General features: G+C 32.0%; 1 protein-coding gene across 5 annotated transcripts in view; it reads right to left on the reverse strand.

The window, feature by feature from the left end:
- LOC140439400 (uncharacterized) overlaps positions 1–26072 on the reverse strand; it is a 743908-nt gene that overhangs the window by 69338 nt on the left and 648498 nt on the right. The window lies entirely within an intron of this gene.

Here is a 26072-nt window from a genome sequence, read left to right on the forward strand (position 1 = left end):
TTTGTCTTAGGAGGCTTCTGTTATAAACTGGTCATACTGCAGCCAGTTAAGTTATTCTACATATTCTATGTATTTATGATATATATATATATATATATATATATATATATATATCATAAATATATATAAATATATTTATGATATATATATAAATAAATATATATATATATATATATATATATATATATATATATATATATAAATATATATATATATATATATATATATATATATATATATATATATATAGATATATATTTATATATATATAAATATATATATATATATATATATATATATATATATATATATATACTTATATTTATATATATAAATATATATATATATATATATATATATATATATATATATATATATATATATATATATATATATACATAAGAAAAGACCTCAGAGCTTATAGAACAAACCAGATTCTTGAAACCATAGAGAACAATAAGAACATGAAAGTACTAAAAACATGTAAATCCGCTGGCAGGAATAAAATCATAAAGATAAAAGACGACCATGGAACATTGTGCTCGCATAAGGAAGAGATCGTTAGAGAAATCCGAAAATTTTACGAGAAGCTGTATACTTCTACTATTCCGAACCCCGGTATACCAACAAAACATATCTTAAATGTGGGCTCAGAGGATCTCCCTGAAATAATAACATCAGAAATTAGAGCCGCCCTAAAACAAATGAAAAATGGGAAAACACCAGGAGAAGATAAAATTACTTCAGAGATGCTAAAAATGGGAGGCACTGCATTAGAAGAGGCAATTACTGAATAAATGCCTATTGGAAGGACAAATACCAAAAGCATGGAAAAATGCGGAAGTCATTCTACTCCATAAAAAAGGAGACGCCGCAAATATAGAAAACTACCGACCAATAAGCTTGTTGTCACACCTTTACAAACTACTAACCCTAATAATAACAAATAGATTGACAGCTAAGCTAGATGCATACCAACCGGTGGAGCAAGCAGGCTTTCGTAAGGGTTTTAGCACTATCGATCACTTGCAAACAATCCGGACAGTTATTGAAAATACAATAGAGTACAACATACCACTACATCTGGCATTTGTCGATTATCACAAAGCATTCGACAGTATCGAGAAATGGGCTTTCTTAACAGCATTGGACGACGCCAAAGTAGATTCAAGATATGCTGCCCTCCTTAAGAATATATACGATGATGCTACTTTTCACGTAAAAATAGATGATGATCTGGAAACTATGAAAATAGACCTTGGCAAAGGCGTGAGACAGGGTGACACCATCTCACCCAAGTTATTTACTTTGGCATTAGAAAATGTCTTCAAAAAACTAAATTGGGTCGAAAAGGGATTAAAAATAGATGGAGTATATCTTAACCATTTGCGTTTCGCAGACGACATAGTACTAATAAGCACAGATATCCATGAACTAAAATCAATGCTACAAGATTTAAATCACAAGTCGAATCAAATAGGATTAAAAATGAATCTCGACAAAACAAAGATATTAAGCAACAGCCTAGAAAACATCACGATAGATAACATCAATGTAGAAAAGGTAGAACAATATATATATCTAGGACATTCAATTAAAAACGAAAAGGAAAATCAAACCCTAGAAATTAAAAGAAGGACACAATTATCATGGGCTGCTTTTGGGAAGTTGAGCTTCATTTTAAAAGACAGAAAAATCCCAATACACTTAAAACGAAAAACCTATGACACTTGTATACTACCAGTTGCAACTTATGGATTGGAAACTATGGCAATAACAAGAAAAATGGCAGAACAATTAAGAGTAACTCAACGGGCCATGTTAAATATAAGCCTCAGAGACAAAATTCCTAACACCGAAATACGTCGAAGAACTAAAGTAACCGACATCATGGAAAAAATAGCGACATTGAGATGGCAATGGGTAGCACATGTAGCAAGACAAGACACCAACAGATGGTCTCATAAAGTGACATTCTGGAGACCTCGAGAAACAAAAAGAAGCGTGGGAAGACCCAAAAAGAGATGGATAGACGATATAACAGCTGTAGCTGGAAAGCAATGGATGAGAATTGCAAAAGATAGGGAAGCGTGGAAACAATTGGAGGAGGCCTATGTCCAACAATGGATGAATGAAGGCTGAAGAAGAAGAAGAAGATATATACATATAGATATATATATATATATATATATATATATATATATATATATATATATATATATATATATATTGTTTGTTTCATTTTTTTGAATTTTATTGGGAATAGGTTCATTTAAAATTAATTACTATTAAAAGTTCTTTATTTTAGTTGACATTTTGGCAGGTACTCCAAATCTTTTTTGCAACTATGTCTAAAATATATCAATTAATTTTGTCATACAATTTACAAAAATGTTGATAAAAACTTAAATTAGTCCATTAGGGGTAAAATGTAATAGAGGACATTAAGATACATATAGAGGTAATGGATTTTGACAAGAGCTATGAGTTATGCCGATGCAAAACACAAGATTACCTGTTATTTTCAAGGTCTTAGCTCTTGTCAAAATTTATTACCTATAACATACATCACATAAACACAAATCATCATGACAAAAATTCGACATTTTTAAAAATCTAGCGGTCATTTCTTACGTCTACCTATCAACTATTGGCTTATATTAGTCTGTTAGTAGTATTCGTCTGTTAGAAAGTGATGTGCTTAATGTTTTTATGGGATTTAGTCTAGGTACGGTTACAAAATTTTAAAATTAATTCATTTCTCTTTTAACTTTGCCATAGATAAAAAGAGGTTTTTCTGAATAATTTAACTATTAATTTGCCAAGCATAATACATAGATAGCATATAAAGGTTATAACCTAACTAATAAATATTTTAAGAAACTTGAAAGTAAAACCGGTAACAGGTTAATACTCCTTTGCGATTCCGACAGAGGACAGATTTACTTCAGGAATAGCAAACCTGCTCCCGCGAGCTCATATGGTTTTGCTCCTAAGCTCCTAAATACCTTTCTCCCCCGGAGAACCATATCACGACATATAAAATCTCTGTCTACACCTTCTTTATCTCCCCATCCTACCCATTCACCAAGAATATGAAGAAAATCAGATGCAAAAAAACCGTAAGTTAAGGTGAAACCTATCGTGCTAAAAACTGTCGCACGTCACGTGGTCACTAACGATGCTTTTGGGACACTGGGCGAAGTCCTATTGAATATTTGAATTGTTTATGTTTGCAGAGCTCTACAGAAATCTACGAACGGTCCTCAGCCACTTGTGGGAATAAATATGAATACTTACCAATATGCAAGGCAAACGCGGCGTTTAAATGCCAAAAATCCGACCACTTTAAACCAACCCTACTCAAAGTGCGTCAAAAAGATAAACCTCAACATCGCCACATATAACGCTCGTTCAGTCTCTTCCGAGGAAAGATGCGAAAAAATGAAGAGAGAACTCTAAAAAGCGAATTTTAATATTGTCGGTACCAGTAAAGTAAAAAAAATTCTTTATTACAAAAGAATTGCCAACAGAATTGTATCAATAAACCAAATGTCAAAAGGAGTGATTTACTTAAACATCAAAATAAGCACACGATATATCCTACAGATCGTTCAAGTGTACAAGTTCAAATATTCTACGATCAAATATCCTGAGCAATCAAGGAAAATCCTGGCCACTTCTTAATAAAAGGTAACGATTTCAATGCCAAATATTTATTAAGGAAGACCTTCTGAAATAATAGTGGAAAATTTTGGAAGCCAAGGCAGAAATGATAAAGGCAACCAACTGTTAACTCTTCTTTTAGAAAATGATCTCCATCAAATGAACAGCTTTTTTAAAAAGAAAAACCACAGAAGATGGACATGGACATGCAAAAGTTCTGATGATAAATAAGCAACAACCAAAGAAACAGACACAACCAACTAATATTCAGGAGTTCGAAAAATATATATTTATTCATTAAAAGACATAACAACGACAGACATCAGTATATTGAACAAACAAATAGTAAGCACAATGCAACATGATCAAACTAAATATTGCCCAAAAAACAAAAAGGACGACAAACTAAGTCAACTTACGGAGACTCTTATAGACCAAAGATGACAGATAAACGGAGATAACAGTATAAGCAAGGAAGCAATAAATAAAATAAATAAGACGATCGCAAAAAAATAAGAAAAGACATAAAAAACTACAAAGTAGAAAAAACTGAGCAAGCAATACTAAAACCAAGGACAAAACAAAAAATATTAAACCAATGATCAAATTTAATGCCCGATATAAGAAAATCAGAAATCAAGAAGGCTCTGAAGATAATGAAAAACAATAGAACCCTAGGGGAAGATGGAATAGTGTCAAAAGCATTAAAAATTTAAGGAGCTATATTGCTTAAAAAAATTATACTACTTTTCAATATCTGCCTTCACAACGAGAATATTCCAACAGACTCGAACGACTTATTGAAAGTCGAGCGTTCTAATCTGTGTAGTTTCTTTATCAAGACAACTAAAATATATTATAATTAGTTTTATGACATTCTACTTCTAAAAAGTACTTATTAAATGTTGAGATTGTAATAGTTCGCTAGCCATATTAACATGAGAAATGATATAATACATTATTACAAAATACAAAAATTCAAAAACACAATATAACATAATTTGACATAAGTCAATTAACCAGTCAGTAAATTAAAAAAAAAAGATTGTTTTGAGTGCCGCAAAAGATCTAACATTGACTGATTTACCTTACAAAAGCAATTTCAACATAATTATTCTCTTTTTTATGCAGATGCAATTAATATAACATAGCCTGGGCAAAAAAGTGGATTTACTGGATAATACGATATTGAGTAAGGCATTATTAAATATCAATTTTCCAAATTTGATTTTGTTGGAATAATTTCCGGGAATATTATAAAAAAAATATATATCAAGATGTTTTAACTAATTGAGGTAACATTAGAGTTCATGAACAGGTTTAGTTGGACATTTTTACCATGTAGTTAAAAACTAACAAATAATAAAATTAAATCCGAAAATAAGCATGTTTTCCAATTGTTTATAATTATTAAAATAAACAATAAAACATTTTAAACACATTTCATAATGTGAGTTTTTATGTAGTTACTACATTTGCAAAAGATGGGCACAATCGGTCAAGTAGTTTTTAAACAATTATATTTGTTTATCCCATTTGAGAGAATAAAAGTCATTTTCAAATGACTGTACACTTGCTTTGTCAATACTTGGAATGTTTTTTAAAAACTATATTAATTTTTATTTGTTTACTTCATCGAGCAAAAAGACAAAAGAGGGAATCTAATCGTTATTAAAAGAAGACCAAAAAAGTGGCCTCTGATGGCGGGCATATCCGTAAATGCGAATGCGCCAAATTTAAATTTCATGACACTTCACAATAATCATACAGTGGTGTAGGGGTTCTAATTTATCTATTTGTTTGTTATATTACATAATATTACATAATACACTTAAAATACTTTTTTAACACTAGAACACAATAAAGTTTTAATTAAACAATAACAATAATAGTCTAAAATGTGAAACAATTGTTAAAAAACTTTAATAAAAATACAAATAATCTTTCATGTGACAGTTGGGACAAACAATAACATCAGCCATAACATAACCCAACTAAATTTGATTTCTTAAACAAGGAAAGAGTCTCTCTTTCCTTGTTTAATGTGGCCTTTTAAGATGGCACTTCCTGTCTAACAATATTTTTGTCCTCACTACCTTTACATTCCCTCTTTTCTCTTTTTGCTCGATGGCTTACTTACAAATAATTGAAACAGTATATATATATATATATATATATATATATATATATATATATATATATATATATATATATATATATATAATATGGTACTGATTTATATAAAAATATTTTTAAATGAAGCTTCCAAAGCCGCCAGTTCCAGAATAGCTTAGAATTTAAAAGCAAATGTGAATGACAATTTAAATAAAAACCACGATACACAAATACCGGTATGCTATTGCCATCGAGCAAAAAGACAAAAGAGGGAATCTAATCGTTATGAAAAGGCGACCAAAAAAGTGGCCTCTGATGGCGGACATATCCGGAAATGCAAATGTGCCAAATTTAAATTTTCCGACACTTATTAACAGTAGCTATAAAATAGTTTTCAGAATGTGTCTTAGACGAGAAAATTTTAATTAAATATTAACGATAACAGTCTAAAATGTGAAACAATTGTTAAAAAACTTCAATATAAATAAGATTTCATGTGACAGTTGGGACAAATAATAACATAACCCAACTAAATTTGATTTCTTAAAGAAGGAAAGACTCTCTTTCCTTGTTTAATTTGGCCTCTCAAGATGGCATTTCCTGTCTAACAATATTTTTGCCCCCATTACCTTTACATTCCCTCTTTTACCTTTTTGCTCGATGGCTATTGCGCACGCTAGCTCTATCTCTCTCGCACTATATGACGTCACGTGCAAAGGAAAGTTTCTATTAGAACACTAACGCTTGCCCTGTTAGTCTGTTAATATCAAATATATAGGCAATCAAATATATATAAGCTTGCTTATTTGGCACTTTGTATTTTAAGATGTGTAGTTTATAATGTTTTTATTTTTTCTTGGGTATAGGTTTTCTGATTATTGAAAAATATAAAAACTTTTTTCGACGTTTAGCTACATAAAGTGTGAGTATTCATATTAATGTAGGAATATAATAATCTCTTTTTAATTAATAAGCATAAAAATTAATTCTATTTTATACATATTTCGATGGTTGGATTCATTACTGGAATATATCCAAAATCGTGTAATTTGAACAAAGTATGTAGAATGGTTAAATAATAAAAACACTTTCTGAATCACTTAATTAACATTATTTTAAATGAATGTGTTATCGTGGTATTATCAAGCTGAGCTAAAGTTTTCTGTGCCAGCTATTGAAAGATTTTAGGTTTTTTTAATAAAGAGCTTTCATGGATTGTACAAAACAATGATTCCATTTTTAGTGTAACTTCCCACAATTCTTCATTTGGATACAAAAGAGAACCTCTAGAGACTGTCTGTATCTGGTTCCATGTATGTCTCATAAGTTTTTGTAGGGTTTCCTAAACTATATTTATGTTTGAATTTGTATGCAAAAAAACCAGCAACATACTTCAAAGAGTCCCGATGAATTTTTTCTTTTACCTCATAATTTTCTGACATTTCATCCAGTAGACGTGACTGCTTATCTAAATCTGTACCACATGCATTTCGTGTTGGAGCATAGGCAACGAACTTATATCGGGAATTTAATAGATCAAACCAATCATTAAGTATCTGAACAATTACAGTAGCTTCTTTCTAGTAACTGTCTTTTGGCATAAGTCCATTTTATCCAGCATAACTAATAGCTTTTGCCCCATTATTTGACAATAATTGAACTGCAGGTCTCACTCTTTGCTTCATAGAGCCTTTTAAACAGAGATGGTGTAGTGTCAATTTATGCGCAATTGTCAATTCTAAAGTTGATATAATTTAGTAGCGCTTCAAAGTAATCCTTGTTGATTATTTTAATGTCAATAATAAAACCACGATCAACTACGGGCAAGTTTAATTAAATATGCAGTATGTGCAAAAACAAAAATATTTGAAGACTTATCACAGACATGATTAATTTGTAAAAACAATTCATCTACCGCATGATAAATAAATACATTTACCGAGACAAGGAATCCTACATCTCGAACACCGTAGTACCCTGTACTGTTCGCAGGTGACGTCATGCGCGTTGGAGTACACATTTCTATTTCTTCAGTAGCATACCGGTATTTATGTATCGTGATGAAAACAGTGTGTTGACAAAAATAAACAAAAGGTAGTACAGTAGATTACAGTAGACTAGCGCGAAACTTTATAATATGTTTTCTTAATTTTTAAAATTGCAATACCATTTTCAGAATTGAATAAAACAATTATGTATATTTAAAAAAAAATATATTAAAATAATTCAATAAATTGTTGTTTCCCCTAACAAACGTATTAACAGTTATGCTGTATATTTCGTCTTCATTGTTGCCAAGCATTATGTTGTTTAATTCTGGCATATCCGTCAAAGTTAGACTAAAAATTAAATTAATAATACTAATATTAATAATAATAAATAATAATAATATATTAAAATTAATAATAATAATAATTAATAATAATTAATATATACTTTTATATACTTATAATATACTTTTTGAGAATGCAGAGAAGGCTTTCTATAGAAAACTGAATTCCACCGTAGAAAATGTAAATAAATCCTACCCAAGCCAAGAAGAAATTCATGAGTTTTGGGAAAACCAACTTTCGACGCCAGCTACTCATAACAACAATGCTGGATGGATTGAAGACACGACAAACAACTGTCAATACTACAGGAATATTCCTTATGAGCCTGTGACCACTGAAGAACTCTCGAACATTATCAAAGAGTCATGAATGTGTTGCTTGTGTGAGTCCATTTCAAAAGGTAAAAGAAATAATAAGTTAGACTTACTCACAATCAATTTAATTTAACTAATCGGACGACCGGTTTCGCTTTCTATAATATGCAAAGCATCTTCAGGTCACGATACAAAGTTAAAATGCTGAAAATAATAATTCCATATTAGGGTGTTGTCTAATAAAGATAAAAACAAAGATAAAAACATAGGTAGGTGATATAAATTATATAAATTACAGCAATTATGCCAATATTACATGTCTGTGGTTTTATAAATAAATAAAATGTTTAAGCAGACAAGGTAAGACCCACAAATTGGTAACATAGTCTATTAAACTGTAATGAATTATAAATAAACCAATAAATAAACATTACTTACATGCCGGTACACTATTAATTGATGGTTGAAAGAACATGGTTCAAACTATCTTGGATTGTTGATTGGAGAACTCAGGTCAACTATTGTAATTATTTAACAGTGAACGGGGAAGTTCTTGAGGAGACAGATTGTATGATCTTCAATGGATGTACAGATTTGTGGGTGTGCAATTGTATAATCTTGTAGTTATCAAAATTTCTTTGATAAAGTTTTTGCAATATCTGGCAAATTATTGTAAAGTCCAAAAATTTTTATGTTAAAATTAAATTAAGACACTTTTACACACACAGAAACACACAGAAAACACTTAAAAAACGGGGGACGAAACAGACATTTAATTTAAAAGGAGAGGATTTCTAAAAGAACTACATTTCTTAATAGGAGACAATGAGTTTTTTATGTGCTGTATATCAGATTTTAGAGGTAAACTTGACAAATGTAGGTTAAAGTGTGACAGTTCTTCTTCTATTTTAAATGCTGTAAGTTAAGTTATCCAGTTTATGAAATAAGCTGATATTAATAAAATCTAAAATTTTTTTTTAATTTTAGATATCAAAGTTATTTGATGTGTTAATATTGGCATACTTTAACAAATTGATTTCAATGTAACAATATAAATAATTGTAATACTTATTCTATGATAACAAACTCAGCTTAGTCAAAGTTACAGAACAAACTTAAGTGATTATTTGTTAATTAAATTAAATATGTACATTTGTAATGAAAAAGTATAATGTATAACAAAATTACAAACTTTCTTTGAAATAATTGTTGGTGTGAGTCAACTGTCATGGTGTGTATAAGTATTTTTAAATATTTATTCCAATTCTGATATGTTAATATGGAACTTAAATAATAAGCAAATAAACCATTGTTGATGAAATTATTGATAAATTAAAGAAAATTAAAGAAATTGACTGAATAATTAAGTATTCAAAAATTAGTTGGTAATTTTAATATCTGACAGTTGGGACCGGAAATTGGTTATATCAACAGGTAAAAGGTTCTTTATTTAAACCGGTGTAAAGTAAAATTATTCTTATTTCATATATTTCATTTATTTCATTTCATTTCTTGGTTCTTCATAGTTGACCTGAGTTCTCCAATCAACAATCCAAGATAGTTTGAACCATGTTCTTTCAACCATCAATTAATAGTGTACCGGCATGTAAGTAATGTTTATTTATTGGTTTATTTATAATTCATTACAGTTTAATAGACTATGTTACCAATTTGTGGGTCTTACCTTGTCTGCTTAAACATTTTATTCATTTATAAAACCACAGACATGTAATATTGGCATAATTGCTGTAATTTATATAATTTATATCACCTACCTATGTTTTTATCTTTGTTTTTATCTTTATTAGACAACACCCTAATATGGGATTATTATTTTCAGCATTTTAACTTTGTCTCGTGACCTGAAGATGCTTTGCATATTATAGAAAGCGAAACCGGTCGTCCGATTAGTTAAATTAAATTGATTGTGAGTAAGTCTAACTTATTATTTCTTTTACCTTTTTTATTATCAAAGAGCTTCATAACTGGAAACCTCCTGGACCAGACGGAGTTCAAAACTTCTGGCCAAAGAAGTTTTGGAGTGTTCATGACCTTTTAACAGTATTGATTAATAAAATTATTTCTAATTCACAGGAAATACCATCATTTCTTACTCAGGGAACCACTTATCTAATACCGAAAGATCAAAATAATACCCAAGATCCAGCCAAGTACCGCCCAATTACTTGTCTTCTAACTTTGTACAAATTGGTCACATCCTGTGTGGCTCGGCGTATCTACCAACACTGTGCTCTGAACAATATCATAGAGCCTCAACAGAAAGGATGCGCTAAGGGCTCCATGGGCTGCAAAGAACAACTTATCATCGACTCAGTCATTTCTAACCAGGCATACACCAAAAAAAGAAATCTTTTTACTGCCTTCATTGACTACAAGAAGGCGTTTGATTCAGTACCGCATGAATGGCTTATAGATATATTAAAAATATATAAAGTCGATGATAATCTCGTGACCTTTTTGAAGCATATAATGGCAGAGTGGAAGACTAAAATTCACCTTCAAATACCTGGTAAAACCAATATCGAAACTGAAGATATCCCTATTAACTGGGGTCTTTTCCAGAGAGACTCGTTGAGTCCACTTTGGTTCTACCTAGCGATGAAATCACTATCTCAGCTGCTGAACTCCATTGACTCAAGATTTAGCATCAAAAATAACAACACTGTTGTGGCGAAATTTAATCATCTGTTATATATGGATGACTTAAAATTAATGGCTTCCACTCGAAACTACTTAGATCAGATGCTAAAAACTGTAGAAACTTACTCAAATTATATTAGTATGCATTTTGGACTAGACAAGTGCCGTATACTAAATATAGTCAGAGGAAAGGTTTAGCCCGGAGATTTCGATATGCAAGATGGCTAAAACATCGAGGCATTGGGTGAAAATGATATGTACAAATATCTCGGAGTACAGCAAGCGCGAAAAATTGACCATAAACTAATGAAATACCGAACTAACTTCCGAGTTCGTACGAAGAGTAAGACAACTAAATCGGTCATATCTTAATAGTAAAAATTTGTTTAAGGCATTAAATACATACGCCTATTCCGCGCTGAGATACTCATTTGGTATTATAAAGTGGTCAAAAACGGATATAGAGAGTCTTCAGCGGAAAGTAAGAACACTTCTCACAAAGGCGCAAAAACACCATCCACGCAGTGCAGTAGAGAGAACAACATTACCGCGATATCAAGGGAAAAGAGAACGTATGGACATAGGTGAGCAATTGGATAAACAGGTTGCTAATTTAAGAACTTATTTTCAGGTGCAGGCTGAGACATCTACCTTACATCGAGTAATTTGCGCAGTAGATGACACAACGCCGCTAAAACTGAGGGAACAACAAATGCGCATAAACCATCTGACTAAGCAAGAAAAAATGCGCACCTGGATGAGTAAACCTCTGTATGGGCGACATCTCAATGAGATCAGCCAAGAATATGTCGACAATACAGCGTCGAACTATTGGTTGACATCAGGAAAGATGTTTCCCGAGACTGAGGGTTTCCTACTTGCCAATCAGGATCAGGTTATACCAACTAAAAATTACCTGAAATATATTATTAAAGATCCTCAAGTCCAAAATGACAAATGTCGATATGGATGCCAAGCCCAAGAAACCATCCAACATCTTACCGGTGGCTGCCAGGCATTTGTCGGTACTGATTATAAAAAACGACATGACTCAGTAGAAAAGATAATCCACCAAGAGCTAGCTGACAAACTGGGACTTCTTCAAATCGACCATCTTCCTTATTATCAATACGTACCTGACAGAATGCTTGAAAATGACAACTACAAGCTATACTGGGACCGCACTGTGCTTACATATCAATCAGTGGCGCATAGTAGACCGGATCTCATACTAGTTAATAAAATTACTAGGCAAACAACACTTATTGATGTGGCGATACCCAACACCAATAATTTACGTGTGAAATACAAGGAAATGATCGCCAAGTACAGAGATCTAGAAATACAAATCAGGAGACACTGGCGAATGGAAAGTACCCAGACAGTACCTTTTATTTTATCTACTGCTGGTGTTATTCCCAAAAACCTCCTAGAGAACATAAAACAGCTGGGTCTACATGATAATCTCTATAAGACCATGCAGAAAGTTGTACTCTTCGCGACGTCCAGATGTGTACGAAAATTTTTGGGGAATACTTCAACATACCAAGTCACCTAGGGCTCGATAACACGGAAAGAGTCCCACCAGAGCACAATCTTTTTGATACCGTAGGTATCTGGGATGAGTGAATTTTCCCCTTAGAGGGAGTCGTATGGCTAAATCTGGATAATAATTAATAATTAAATTTAATAATAATAATAAATATCATTTGATAAGCAATTTAATTATTATATAAAATAAATAAGATGTTTAAAAATGACACTTAAGTATAGTTTGAAAGGAATTTATTAACAACTAACGTTTAAAATTAATATAACGCCAGAATACATAGTAGTGACGTTTTCATGTCGTGACAATCCACTCTGTATTTCACTATAGAGAAAAATGAATATAGCGCCAGTATAAAAAATCAGCTTGAGTAAATAACAGTTTTATTGTATATAATAGTAATCCAAATTTATTTGATTCGCTTAAAATGAACATCAGGTTCAAAAGAAATCATTATGCATTCTGTTTATCTTCACTTATTTTGAAAGATATCAAATATACATTGTACCAAAAAGGTTGAACTTTCAATATTTATCTTTTATTTTGTCTTTCCAATTCCGCTAGCTCTGTGCACCAATATGAGACAAAGAGATATACTTATATATTTACGTACGTAGTATTTTATTATATTGTCTTCATATTTGTAACATATGTGGGAATACATCTGAGACAAAACACGAAATTGTAGCCGCATGTTACGTCGCATCGCAGCATCCTATAAAGACAAATAACTTTCGCATTCTATACATGTTTTGATCAGGAAATCCAGAGTAAACTATTTACTGTTTTCTTAAACAGTCAAATTTATCAATTTTGGATTGGAGAAGCAATGATTTTGTTATCTAATAATGTTCGTGGTAAATTTTGAGTAATTTTTTCCAATAAGAATAAAATGACCGAGAGTTTTTCAAATAAATACGACCTTTAACTATAACAAAACTATTTAATGTAATTAATAAATTTGATTAAAAATGTTATTATGGTTTTATTCCTTGGTCTATTCCCTAGCTTGGATTTTAAGCGAATATCCGTTTGTTAGGAAACACCAAATCCCTTTAAAAATAATCTTTGAAGCGAAGCTTTTATACTGGCGTTGTATTACTTTTTTTTTTCTACAGTAAAATGCTGAGGCGGGCGTCTCGGAACTAGCGCCACAAGATGGAGTCATAACGGGTAGTATCATAGAATAGCGGTTCTTGACATCGATTCCCTACTCTCGATTAATTTGTTTCGAGTCATCATATATTTGAGGTTATAAGAGCAAACGTGGTCCAACCCCAAATAATATACAGTGTGTAAAAGCCAAATGGAATAAATTCATTATTTAGGTTACTGTACATATTTATAAAAAATCCCGAAACACGTCAAATTTAAATTATAACTTGACATTCTTTAACGTGAAAATGCCCTACCTTCAACCCCCTTAGAATGAGAGGTACAACCCCCAATTTTTAAAATAGGAAGTATAGGCTTGTGATATATCGTTTGAAAGGTCTTTTCATTCTCCATTCAAAAATGTTGTCGCTTTCAAGTTTATTAAGATTAATTAAGATAAAATAAATTAAAATCATGTGGTTACCGAAATTCGCTACAATACAATCAAAAACTAAAATGTAATGCAAAACGTAATAAAATGTAGAACACGAAAAAGAACTATGAATGTTAATGAAGTAGATGTTCAAAATGTTCACCGCGAACGTCTTGGCAATATCCTAATCTCAAATAAAACTGTCTTCTAACATTATTTAACATAATAGGCGTGATCGACCTAATCGCAAGCGTTATTCGTTCTTTTAAGTCATTTAAATCAGAAGCTTTAGTTTTGTACACATGGCTTTTCACATATCCCCATTAAAAGAAATCTAATAATGTAATATCAGGTGATCGCGCTGGCTATTCAATCGATCCTCGCCTCCCTATTCACCGATTGGAAAATATTGTATCGAGGTACTGCCGGACATTAAGTTGGTAATGTGGTGGTGCTCCATCCTGCTGAAACCGTATCGTATTCGCTGGAACTTGAGGGTTTCCTGGATCAGGATATAAATTTGTCAACGTTGGAATGACATCATTTTGAAGTAGTGCCAAATAATTGTTGCCATTCAAGTTGCCCGCAATGAAAAAGGGACCAATGATATTGTTTCCTACAATCCCTGCCCAAACATTAACCTTTTGAGGGTATTGAGTATGTTCTTCTCTCATCCAGTGATGATTTTCCGTGGCCCAGTAGCGGCAATTTTGCCGATTAGCATGACCGTTAAGTGAAAAAGTACACTCATCAGAAAACATAACGTCTTCTAATTAAATAATATTGTTATCCAACATGTCCATCATTTGCTCATAAAAAAAAAGTTCTCCTATCAAAATCGTCTTCCATGAGCTCCTGAGTAGGTATCATCTTATAGGGATGCAATTTATTTTCTTTTAATATGTTTACTATCGATGTATGGCTAGCATTGAATGTAGTGGATGCCTGTCTACTCGATGTATGTGGATTTTCCTAAAACTCAAGCAACACATCTAATTTGAGTTTATCACTCAGTGCATTGGCAGCTGCTTTTTTTATCTGCCTTACATGACCAAATTCGCAAAACTGCTTCTCTATTTAACTTATTGTTCCTTGGGATATAGGCGGTAAATTAGGAAATTTCTCATGAAATAGGCGAGTTACTTCCTGTTGTGTTCGGGTGTTATCTCCGTAACCAATCATTTGTAAAACTGTTATTTTATGCATTTCCGTTAATCTAACCATTTTTCAGAATTGAATTGAACGAACTTTTTACTTAAATTAAAATACTGACAACTTAAATAAACCAATTTACTAATGCGTGTTAAAATAACGTTGCCAGGAAATTCTTTAAAGTTTTTTAATGGTTACCATCTAAAAACCACATTGCTATGGTTTTTGTTCATTTTCTCATTATCAAGACCTAAACGGGAAATAAGTTTTGAGTATATTTTAGCGAATTTCGGTAACCACATGATTTTAATTTATTTTATCTTAATTAATCTTAATAAACTTGAAAGAGACAACATTTTTGAATGGAGAATGAAAAGACCTTTCAAATGATATATCACAAGCCTATACTTAATATTTTAAAAATTGGGGGTTGTACCTGTCATTCTAAGGGGGTTGAAGGTAGGGGTTGCATTTGCACGTTAAAGAATGTCAAGTTATAATTTAAATTTGACGTGTTTCGGGATTTTTTATAAATATGTACAGTAACCTAAATAATGAATTTATTCCATTTGGCTTTTACACACTGTATAACAGATTTACATAAACCAAAAATATGTGCGTTTTCTCAAAATTTTATAAAATAAAAATGTGTTGCCAAAAGGTTTTCAAAAGTTTACAAATCATTAACTAGTAAAAAATACTCAAAGATCGTGCAGTGCAATTAACAAAATAATAAAGAATTTAGCTTTTTTATCGATTAGATCCCTTTTGCACCATAGTGCCCTTAAACATTATGATAGGAATGTGGAAATGTGGATTATACCTAGAGTACCATACAATTAAACAATATCAATGTTAAAAATAAGCTTTAATAAAACACAAAGTAACAAAAATACTTAATCTTCCTCGTGAGCTCTTCTTCTGAATGTATAGCGGATCTTATTGTTCTGGTGCTTGTGTAAAATCCAGAATGTATTAGAGGAATAAATAAAAGGAATTCCAGAAGATTTTTTTTAGTTCGGTGATTGGACGTCCACCGGCATAAAGATGATCTAGCTAAAGTATTTTCCTAGTGAGTTAAAATTTTTTCCTTTGTAAAAGTTAGAAAGGATTTCTAAACTCAAATCTAGTGCAAAATAACTGCTATTTTTACTTTTATGCCTCTTATAATGTGACTCGTATATGGAAAATTTATTAATAAATTTTTTACTTCAGTAACTTTGTCGTCACCTGTATTATTTGTTGAATTACTTGTGCAACTTCAGTTTGTGATTTTTTTGTAAAAGTATATCTACTCCACATTAGAAATCTGAAAGGTTTTCATAAAAAAAGGTTTACATATCCAAACGGGAGATACTTGAAATCTACAGAAAATTATGTCTTAAGTTTTGTTAAAGGTAGAAACAAAGAAATAGACATAGTATCCTATGGTAATGCAGATTTTGCAAACAATCAAATCGACAGAAAAAGTATTAGTGGTTATGTTATAAAATTCAACAATAATGTTATTTGTTGGAAAACTAAGAAGCAAAATGTAGTGTCACTATAGTGCATAAGCCGAATATATGGCGTTATCTTCATGTGTCACAAAAAGTTTGTTCTTTAGTCAGATGTTGGAAGAGATTTTTAAAATTATGTATAGTGTATATTTTTATGAAAATATCCAATCATATATTAATATTGTATTATAACTAAGATACATAATTAAGATAGGCTTCTACATTGGAATTAAAAAGAACCAAACATATTGATGTTAGATATCATTTTATTAGAGATTGTTTGGAAAATGAACTTATTACTTTAGAGTATGTACAGTCTCTTACAAAGTCATTGTCAAAAACTAAATTCACCTATTTTATGGAACTTTTAAATGTTGTTGAGTTGTAATAGTTTTATACTTGACATTTTATCTATGCATAAGTGTTAAGTTTTAAGAGTGTTAAGTTCTAGGCCCGTACACTCGTATTCCCGTTTCTTGTACAATTTTTCACACTATTTCATTCATTGTTTTTGATACAGTCAGCTAGAAATAACTGTCAGTTAGAAATTTTTCACACGCCATAGAGACGACTTGGAATTGAAATTTAGAGTGAACTGAGTCAAAGCCGATAAATAAAAAGCACAGTGAGCAATAGAGTCTCATATTTCGATTATATTTATAATAGTATAGTTGCAATTATGTTTACTATTTTCGTTAAGTTACATATATTTATTATTTGTCTCATAGGATAAACTAATTTGATAAATACAATACTAAATACAATTAGTAATTGAAACTGATAAAAAACAAGCATGCTACCTAAAATTTCGCAATAAACTCTTTCAGGATTTTGCAACTTCAAACGATTAATCAGAGCCTGACGACGTGCAAAAAGCTCACCTTTGATGATATATTTAGAATTTTTCGTTCATACAAAGGACGTACGAACGACATATATGTCCCCTTGCAAAAAGAGAAAGACTACAAAATGTTTAATGTCGTCTGCGAATTAGAGTATTTGAATTTACAGTATACAAAATTGGTATCGGGGTAAAAGAGTGGGTTGGAGAGGGCTAGGGGGCGGCCGATAAATGGCGCACAGGAAATTCCACCTGAATTTAATCCTGGCAGAAGCTTTGTCACTCTACGGGAATAGAAGTGTTTTTTTTTTCAACGAAATTAATGAATTGATTGGGTTCATTTATCTTCTTGTTTGAGAAAGGATGGATTTTTAGTCAGCTGCCCGTTTGGAATAAAAAGTTCGGATGGTTGAATGGAAGAGAAATGGGTTTAAAATTGGAGAAAAATTGAAACAAGCTTTCGCAATTAAACGTGTATTTTTCTTTCATGCGAACTCTTTATTAACTTTTAATAAGTGTTTTTACCTAGTGAAAATCCAAACGTCAAATACAACGTATTTTTATTATATATACACACATATATACATATATAAGCATTCTTTAATTAAATTTAAAAAATATTTTATTTTCGTCCATAACTGGAGACATAAAGGATCACATCCACTGAATCCACGCTGTCGACTTTTTTGTTTTCCCATAGTCAAGACGACTCTGGGAAGGGCCTTTTTGCTGGGACTGGTATAGCTGGAATTTATAGAATATCCCTGGGCAAATAAGCCATGGTAAAAAATTATACTGGTTGTCTTTCCACCAAGATAAGATGTCCACGTTTCTGTCTTCTCGTTCTTCTACTGGATATCGATCCAGTTCGTCATCAAGCTGCACCCTTTTCTTGTCCAGTGAGAAAATTTTGAGATTGTCATCGTCACCGGAGGACCCAGAAGAAGATTCAACTTCCATGTATGTTTCAGTTTAAAGCTCTTTTTTCATATTTTGTGTATAATTCTCTGAGTTTTGTCTCCGTTTCTTATTTCAAGGAAAACCCCATTTCAATAAGTCGAAAGTTTCCAATTTGTCGTAGGTATCGATAACTAGAGCAATGCAGTATACCCAATTTTTTTTATTGTAGTATTTGATAATCTTATTTCTTGCTACCATAAAAGATTTTTTCAAATTAAATTCCTCGTGTTTTTTTTGGTCAGTATTAATTTCTAATATTTTTTTTGTAGAGGTAGTCAAGTAATACATTTATGTACATTTCCACACTGAGAAGCGTGGCATATTTTTCCCCTCCTAGTAAGTCTGTAACTTTGTTGCACTTTTTTCAGAAAGCTTCTATTGGTTTTCGTTAATCCATTCTGCTTTTGGATTTTGAATGGTAATAATTTTAAATTACTGACACAAAAGAAAGTAAGGGAAAGAAAGTTCTTTTAATTTATTAGGTTCACGGTTAAATTCAAAGCTATCATTATCTAGTGGTGAAGTCGTAATGTCGGGTGACGGTTTATTAGGAGAACCTAAACCAAATAAATTTTTTGCATAACAGGCGTACATCGCAATAAATTAAAAATAATTGTTAAAAACACTTTAAAATTTTCTATTAATTATGTGTTCTAAATATGAATTCTTGAAACAGAAAAACAGAAAACCTTTTGCAATGTGCGGGATGTTACGTCCCGGCGTGCATTCCTGTTTGTACATCTAAAATCTAAAGGGTTTTTTGCTACCGGTACAATCCGCAAAAATAGAACCAATCGTTGTCTACTTGAAAATGGTATAAGTATCGGTAAAAAGGAACGATATGCATATGATGAAGTTTTTGATACAAAATCAAACATTTCATTATTATGATGAAATGATAATTTTGTAGTAACAGTTTGCAGTAATGTCTTTAACGTTGAGCCTCCAAATTCTGAGAAGCGTAATAACAGAAAGGAACAGAAAACTGTACAAGTTATGTAGCAGAACGTTATCGCACAATATAATCGTTATATGAGTGCTGTTGACTTCACGACAACGCATTGCAAATTAAAGGTCAAGAGTTTTTAAAATAAAATGATGGTAACCATTATTTGAGAATCCTTTGGGCAGTATTATTGTTAAATGCTAGCAAATTTATTACGAAGCCAATAAATCTCTTTTTTTTTTCTCTTTATGAGCAATTTTCCTTGTTCATTGGCGGATTAATACCTCTATGAAAGTGGTTATGTGGTTATTCCATTCTGTTTTTCTATTTTGTGTACATTTATTTATACACTGTACGTTACATTTTCTTCTAATATCTTCCCTTCTCTTTCGATCTTTCAGAGTATTTCCTGTAATTTATCTCAGTACTCTCATCTCTGCCGTTTCTAGTAGACTTTGTGTTGTTATTGTGTCGGGTCTTGTTTCTGAGGCATATGTCATTATTGGTCTTACACTGGCCTTCTAAATTATTGACTTCATCTCAGTTTTAATGTGTCTGTTTCGCCATATAGTGTATTAAGGCATCCTGCCAGTCTATTTGGTTTTTGTACTTGATCTCTCACTTCTTTGTCTAGGTCTCCATAATTGGACAGTGTAATTTCCAGGTATTTTATTTCCATTACTTATTCAATACTGATGCCATCAATTTCTATTTTACATCTGGTTAGTTTTTTGCTGATTACTATTGTCTTAGTCTTTTAAGATAAGATTGTTATATTAAATTCTTCTGCATATGTATGCAGTCTTTGCAAACTATCTTCATCTTGGGCTATCAATATAGCATCGTCTGCGTAGTAGAGTATTTTTATTTCTTTGTTTCCCATTCTGTATCATGTTCCTTTGTCAACGCTTTTGATAATTTTACCCATGATTAAATTAAAGAGCATAGGGCTCAATGGTCCCCCTTGTCTTATTCCGCTGCCCATTTCTATAGGTTCCGTAAATTGTCCATCTATTCTGACTTCCATTTTGTTGTTAAATTGTTTGTTCGGGCTGTTAGATTGTTGTCTTCCAAAATTAGTTCTCGTCGTTTCGCCAACACTAGGGGTTGCGAAGGACAGCGAAGCAGTCCCACCACGCTTGTATGGCTTACCGAAAATACACCAAGACGATGTACCTCTACGCCCTATTGTGAGCATCACAGGGTCTCCGTCTTGCAGCCTTGCTAAATATCTGGAGAATATTTTACAACCACACATAGGAAAAACGATACCTTTGTAAAAGACTCCACCCATTTCATCGAGAAGATCAAAGGAACAACTTTACAGGAACCTGACATTCTTGTTAGCTTTGATGTTGTTTGCCTATTTACAAGAGTTCCCCTAGAAGACGTTCTGAATTTAATTGAGGGACTAGTTTGCAAGGATTATACCGTATTTGCCTCACTACCTCCTACTTTTCATGGAAAGACCAGATTTATGAACAGGAAGGTGGAGTAGCAATGTCAAGCCCACTAAGCCCGGTCGTAGCCAACCTTTTCATGGAGCATCTAGAGAATAGGGTAATGGATTCATCATACAAGACAAGGGTATGGTTTAGATATATCAATGACACTTTTGTGATTTTTGTGGTCACGAAGTAGAAAAACTTAACGATTTCCTGTCTTATATAAACACACTACATACAAATATTCAATTTAAGATGGAAACAGAGAAAGATCAACAACTAGCGTTCCTGGATGTATTAGTAAATCGAAAGGAAGGTTACTTGGGACATAAAGTGTATCGAAAACCTACACACACGGACAGATATCTAAACAGAAACTCAAATCATCATCCAGACCAAAAACAAGGTATCATCAAACCTGTGGCGGAGAGGGCGAAGAGAATTTGTGAACTACAGCATCTGCAAAGTGTAGTTCTTAATATTGAAAAAGCACCCACCTCTAATGGTAATACTAAAAGAGAAAAACATAAAGCGATTAACAACGTATCTAGAAGAAAAGACGAAGAAACAGCGTCTATAGGCAAAGCGTTCTTGCCCTATATATCGGGGGTAACAGACAGAATTGGGCGAATACATAAAAAATCCAATGTAAAGACCATTTTGAAGTCAACAAAGAAAATCAAGGACTGTTTAAAATTGGTGAAGGACAAACGACACCCGTTAGCAACGGCTGGAGTATACCGAATACCATGCACATGTGGAATGGTATATGTGGGAACCATAGAAAGACACACAAACACAAGGATAAACGAACATAAAAGCCATCGTTGTTTAGGATATATCGACAAATCTGCGGTTGCTGAACACACTTTGGGAAGCGAAGAACATCGGATATTGTTTGAAGAAACGCAGATGTTGGATAAAATATCACAGTACTACCCACGGTTATATCGGGAAACGGTGGAAATATATAAGCATCCAAATAATTTTAATCGGATAGAAGAAGAATTAACAAAACATGAATACCGATATTAAAATCCATAAATACCCTTCCCGCAAATCACGAAAAAAGAAAAGCTACGAACGACGACACGCTTCCTCACGCCGAAACCAGTGGAGAGAAGGCGAGTAGAAAATATAAATCTGACCTCCGTAGCACAACGCAGCATCAGTTTCAGCTTACAAGCGAATCAGTAACTATCTACTACTAATCTACAGAAGACGCTAACCTCTAGTGTTGGCGAAACATCGAGAACTAATCACAGAAGACACGGCCTAAGAACCAAGTTAGAACCAAACAAGTTAGACGTTGGCCGTGAAAGCCTAACACATTATTTTCATTTTGTTCTTTTGGTAGATGTTTTCGATAGTTTTTATAATATTTAAAGGAACTTCTCCATTATACAGAAGATGGATTACATCTTTAAGCCTTACTCTGTCAAACCCTTTCTTTCAATCAGACACAGATATGCTAATTTATTACACTCTAGTAATTTATCAGTAGTTTGCTTTATAACGAACATTGCATCTGTACACGATCTTTCACTACAAAAAACCTGTTGTTCATCTGCCAAAATTGTCGTCTAATTTATTAGTACTTGTAAAATTTTAGTTGTAAGGTTTAGAGTAGTATTTAAAAAGTTTATACCTCTGTAGTTTTCTGGCTATTTTTTATCTCCTTTTTTGAATAGTATAATTAGTTCGCTCGTTCTCCATCCTTCGGGTATTTTATTGTGTTCTATAATTTTATTAATTAATGTTGTTAATTATTCTGCAATTGCTGCTCCACAATATTTTAGTAATTCGTTTTGTATCAAAGGACCTAAGGAGTCAGATCAACAAAGCATCCGCATTGTCTGGATGTCTGCGGGAGATAGTCTGGTCAAATCCGTATTCAGATAGTAAAATTAGAATCTACAAGACTTGCATACGACCAATCATGACATATGGCATACAAGTACGCAAAGATACCAACAAAACGAAACAGATGCTAAGGGTTGCCGAAATGAAAACCCTAAGAACAATAGTGGGCAAAACAAGAAGGGACAGGGTGAGAAATACAAACGTCAGAGAGCAGTGCAAAATTTAAGATATATTACATGGGGAAGGCAGCGTAAGAGGATGAGATACAATCATGTAAGACAAATGAATGAGAATAGACTCCTAAAAATTGCCCTAAAAACAACCCGCCCGGTTCAAGATCTCCCGGAAGACCACCTAAAAGATGGAGGGATCGTTGGCAATTTACCTCCCAGGAAATTAACCAGAGGCAGCTTCAGAATTCAACAGATCGAAAGATCTCCAAGAAGTAGAAGACGTTTTGTATCCTGTCTCTACCTGGTGCTTTTCTGTTCTTAACTGTACACGAACTTTGAGTAAATTTATACTAAATTTTTCATTTGTGATAATTTGTGGTGATTCCGGTTCTAGCGTCGTTTGTTCTTCCTCTGCATAGAGCTTTTTTAGACAGTCAGTTCACGTATCCTTCGCTGTGTTTTGAACTCTTATAAAGCGCCTTATTTTCTTTGACAGACCGTAAAAATCATGTTTCATTTCTTTCGAATAATAAATCTCGAATGTTGCAATTATAATTTAAATCATGTATTGCCTGATCTAAAATCAATCTAATCTGATTTAATTCCGATTACTGGAAGAAGTTCGATTCAATAATTTCGCCCATGTACCTGCGAATCATCCATAATGTATATTTCTCCGAACAATTCTGTGTACTCTAGTTATTTAAAATAATGTATTTTACCAGTGGTGCATTTTGTTTTAGTGTTTGTTGATATTGTTTTTAATTTTTCCAACTTCCACAATATTTATGTGATATTAGTTAACAAAAATAACCCACTTAAACCTTCCTAAAATTAATAAAAAAAAAACTAATGGTATTTACCAGTAGTGGATAAACGCACCAGTCGTTTTTCTATATTAAAAAAAAATACCAATTGTTTTTAATTTTTGATTTAATTACACTAATTAATTACCAAAGACATGGTTTTGAAAATACTTCTCTCAATATTAGAGTTACCGGTTAAATATGGGTAAATACGTTGCATCGTTCTATTTGATGTTCAAATGATTTACATCTTAAAACGGTCCTTGCTGTTAAACTTTTTGTACTAAGTAACCCCATAAGAAGTAATCTAAATAAATACTCTAGCAGACGAAAAAAGTACTGAGTATTTGTAAATCACTTTTCTTTTAAAAATATGTTCAATGTATTTTATGTAATATTTAATTTACTGTGACACGAGATAGCGTCTTATTGGCACCAAGTATATTAGCGTTCTTGTAAGAGCAGTTCATCCCTAAAGTTATTAATGTGATTTTAGGCCAATTAAGTTAGAGTTTTACTCGACACAATTGAGTAGACGGGTTTGACAGTAGAAATGTGTAGTACATTACAAAAGACTGCTATTTAGGGACTCATAAATTCTTTAGTGGAACTATTCTTAAATAAACAATCAAAACGTCAAACTCATTATTTTGCTCGTAACTTAACAACTTGTCTATTTAGAGATTTGACGTCAGCAGAAAACTAAAAAAAAGGACACAAAATGAGATATGCTAAATTAAAATCGGTTAACAAACAAGAAATTTATTGCAAAATAAACTATCAAGTGTTCATAAGGATGTGGTTCAGAGGTGTTCAACTAAGAATATTTATTAGAAGTCATGTAAAAAAACTTTCGACCGTCGTCCAATATTGAAATTAAAAAAAAAAAAAATAAAGCAGATAAAAAAAAACAAAACGACACGAGCTTACAAATAGTTTATGCATTACAAAAAACGCTACAGTTGAAACAATTTAAATTAAAAAATATTTAAAATAAAAATTTATTTAATTTTTTATATTTTTAATTTGAATTTTTTAGCTTCAACTTTAATTTAGGTTTAAATATATTTAAATGAGTAATTAGTTTGTTTTATTGTATGTAAAGAAAAAAATTTAAATAATTTTTGATAATTAAAAAGATCGGCCTGTTTTATTAAGTTTTATTTAGGCTAATAGCTATTTTTTTTATTGTAGCTTCATTGTGATGCTAGATAATATAAACCAATAATTTACAAATTCTGAAAGACACTTTTATTTTCATCTTTTAGGATTTTACACAGTTCTCGATATTTCTGCAAGTCTCCAGGGTATTATCCAAAAACGATGTTTTACTTTTTTATTTTTGCTTTTATTAATTGGCAGAATACAAGAAATAAATCCGCCCCTGTTCATTCGCTGCTTACATTAGTGGAATTGATGATTTCTGTAATTGATCCCAACCAGGCGACGATTGAGGAGGAACAGATGATTATGAACAAGCTCGGAGCTCCTGGCAACCTCCAATAGGCATTGTCCTTCTCCAAATAATCGAATTGGTGGCTGAAATTCACCGCAACTTTTAATTGGAAAAGTTACCCGTATGGGACAGGGGTCGATTTTGAAAAACGGCAGGGTTTAAATATATAGCGGGTGTCGCTGTCAATACCAAGTCTATTGTCCGCAAGGGACTATTAAATATTTGTGGAAGTTTCTGTTAATGTTTCTCGATATTTCTGTCAGATTCTGGCAAAAGCGAAATGGAAAATGTGTGTTCGTAGTAGCTACTGTTAGTGCTGCCGTTGGTTTATTTCTTTTGTGAAGCTAACTATAGGACGTTAATATTATAATAAACTAATAAGTATAGGAATAATACAATTTCTTCTGTTTGTTAAGTATTTCGATTATAGAATCTGACAATAATAGTCGTGTTTTTCCAAACTCCAAAGATAGCCCTAATGTAATTTAGAAGAATATAGCTAATATTATAAGACATATTACTATTAAATTTCTTCTAAAATACTTCAGAATACAAATTTAAACAGATCTGGTATTAGTCATAGAGAGCACAACCCAAAATATATGAAAACAAATGACTATATAACGTTTGAAGGATTAGCTGCTTAAACCCTATTACTTAACAACGGTTCAAGAGTTATTGGTTGAACATTATCCTAAAAGGATTGGATTTTGCAATTGGTTGTTAGTAAATGGAAAACACTCGAAATGTTAATTTTATTAGAAA

Source organism: Diabrotica undecimpunctata, chromosome 1 (genome assembly GCF_040954645.1).
Source record: "Diabrotica undecimpunctata isolate CICGRU chromosome 1, icDiaUnde3, whole genome shotgun sequence".
NCBI classification, from domain to species: domain Eukaryota; kingdom Metazoa; phylum Arthropoda; class Insecta; order Coleoptera; family Chrysomelidae; genus Diabrotica; species Diabrotica undecimpunctata.